The sequence below is a fragment of the Mesoplodon densirostris genome, chromosome 2 (assembly GCF_025265405.1).
Source record: "Mesoplodon densirostris isolate mMesDen1 chromosome 2, mMesDen1 primary haplotype, whole genome shotgun sequence".
NCBI lineage: Eukaryota > Metazoa > Chordata > Mammalia > Artiodactyla > Ziphiidae > Mesoplodon > Mesoplodon densirostris.
The window spans coordinates 165,554,115-165,556,830 of record NC_082662.1 but is presented as its reverse complement, the minus strand read 5'-3'; the positions used below and the strand labels follow the sequence as shown (position 1 = coordinate 165,556,830).

Below are 2,716 nucleotides of genomic sequence, written 5' to 3'. Positions count from 1 at the left end.
AAAAAGAAAAACAAAACTGGTTCTTAAACTCCCTCCCTTTGAGGTCTCTTAACCAGTGGGTGGTTTCCAGCGCCCTGATTATCTAAATAAGTGATCGGCAAACTGGAGCACTCATTCACATACATAAAGAGTTTCCAGGAAGTACACATTAGTGCACAATTTCAACAGGATCAGTATCTAGATTTTCCATTTCTGTTTAAACTCATTCCTCATTGATATGGGTGACAACATGGTTGCTCAAGCTGAGTTTTCCTGGACCACTAATTATCCCTGTCCAACTTAATGAAAGAAAAACTCACCTCTCATCCATTCTAAACTTATTTCAATGCATTGCCCCAGAGTGTTAAAAACAAAAAAACAAAAAAACCCAGGGCGCTAAAAATGCAACAATTAAATATTGTGTTTGTGATAAGAAAGTGAGTGTCTCTAATGAACTAGGGAAAATAATATTCACAAATCAGGTGGTTTCCAATTCTTTGCTTTCTACAAAATTGAAGATGTTAGTTGATGGATCATTAAGAATCATTTTTAGTGAACAATAACTATTGACTGCTACTGATACACTCCCCCTTTCAGTTCTATCCACTTACTTATATGAATGCAGTTTCTCAATATTTACACCTATAAAAAATAAAAACATTAGCTTACACTAGCAGTAAGTAATATCCATCCAAGAATACAGAAACACATTGAAAAAATAAAATAACCTCATCTGTTTTATCAAGATACACATTTGCAGTAAAATTTTATTCCATTGAATAGCTATCAAAATGTGTAATATACTTGCATTGTTTTGACCAATTCTATAGTAATACTATATAGAATAATGATTCAATTTAAAATAGACTTTTAACACCTAGAACCTTACGCTAGTACATAAAACAAAAATTTTAAATGGCTGTTTTTACTTTCTTTTTCTTCTTCCTTAAGAGCGAGTGGCCCTTGCTGTGGCGGTTTGGGGTGGGCACCGCCAAGGTGAGGGGGTCTCGCCTCCTGCACGCTGGTAGACTGATTGTTCCATTATGGATGGAGGGGATGATGGTAACCTTGTTATCAAAAAGAGGTTTGTGTCTGAGGCAGAAGTAGATGAACGGCGCAAAAGGAGGCAAGAAGAATGGGAGAAAGTTCGAAAACCTGAAGATCCAGAAGAATGCCCGGAGGAGGTTTATGACCCTCGGTCCCTATATGAAAGGCTAACAGGAACAGAAAGATAGGAAGCAGCAAGAGAATGAAGAACAGTTCAAATTCAAAAACATGGTAAGAGGCTTAGACGAAGATGAGACCAACTTCCTTGATGAGGTTTCTCGGCAGCAGGAACTAGTAGAAAAGCAGCGAAGAGAAGAAGAAGTGAAAGAACGGAAGGAATACAAAAGTCATCTCAACAAGGTTGGAATTTCTCGAGAAAACAAGAAGGAAGTGGAGAAGAAAGTGGCTGTGAAACCCACAGAAACCAAGACCAAGTTCTCCCAGGCAAAGCTGTCGGCAGGAGCTCAGAGAGTGGCAACAGTGTGAAAAGACTGCAATCGGACCCTGACCCAGGTGGTAATCAATAAGCCCCGTCCTGCTTGTCTCTTGGAAGCACATCTCTGAGTGGTCCCTCCCTGCATCTACTGCCCCTCTGCTGCATCTGTATCGGCTTCCTCCCAGGTTTGGGCGCCTACTCTGGGAGCAGCGACTCTGAGTCCAGCTCAGACAGCGAAGGCACCATCAACGCCACCGGCAAGATCGTGTCCTCCATCTTCCGAGCCAACACCTTCCTCGAGGCCCCCTAGTTCCTCTGTTCTTACCGCAGGGAGCTCCTCCCCAAGAGTAGACTGGACAGTTTATTCTGCCTACAGGCATTACCTCCCACAGATAAGTCCTTTGCCTGCTTCCTGTGCACACCATGACATTTTTAACCTCATCTAAAAATGTGCTGGAATCCACTTGTGGCCCGACTTGTGTTCGTTTTCTCTTTCTCCTCCAGTATGGATGCCCAGACCTGTCCCACAGCCTCTGTCCTCACTGATGTAGTAGGGCAGAGGTCAAGGCCCAGCAGAAACTCCACTAAAAATGCCCTGGGAAGATAGGTACCAAGCGGCTTGCAAAGGGTTTGGGTTCTGTTGCTTTCTTATTTTTTTGGTTTTTGTTTCTTTTTTTTTCCTTTCCCAACACCACAAAGAAGCAAGGACAGTTATTGAACAGGTATCATTTAAACATTCTATTCTAGACGAAGGCACCGTTTGATTATACTGCGTTGTGGAGTGTGCAGGGGGAGAGAAAGTCCCAGGTGATGGAATGGCGCACTGCCCTGGAACTAACCTATTCTTGATGTTGTGTGACTAAGTAAAGATTCTAAACTACAGAAAAAAAAAAGAAAACAAACAAACAAAAACATTTTTAATGTATTTTAAGAGAATTATGATGATAATCAAAATATTTGAACCCTATTATTTTATACTTAGATAAAATTCTATGGGAGTAGTAAAATGAAATTTTTATTTCAAGGAGAAAAAAATGTAAAATTTCTGACCATTAAAAAAGAAATGTTGGGCTTCCCTGGTGGCGCAGTGGTTGGGAATCCGCCTGCCGATGCAGGGGACACGGGTTCGTGCCCCGGCCCGGGAAGATCCCACATGCCGCGGAGCGGCTGGGCCCGTGAGCCATGGCCGCTGAGCCTGCGCCTCCGGGGCCTGTGCTCCGCAACGGGAGAGGCCACAACAGTGAGAGGCTTGCG

The 2,716-nt window shown here is 42.7% G+C and overlaps 1 pseudogene; it reads left to right on the top strand.

Annotated features, from left to right (window-relative positions):
* The first annotated feature begins 1,007 nt into the window (after positions 1–1,007).
* Positions 1,008–1,892, top strand: LOC132483312 (PSME3-interacting protein-like; annotated as a pseudogene).
* Positions 1,893–2,716: the final 824 nt, after the last annotated feature.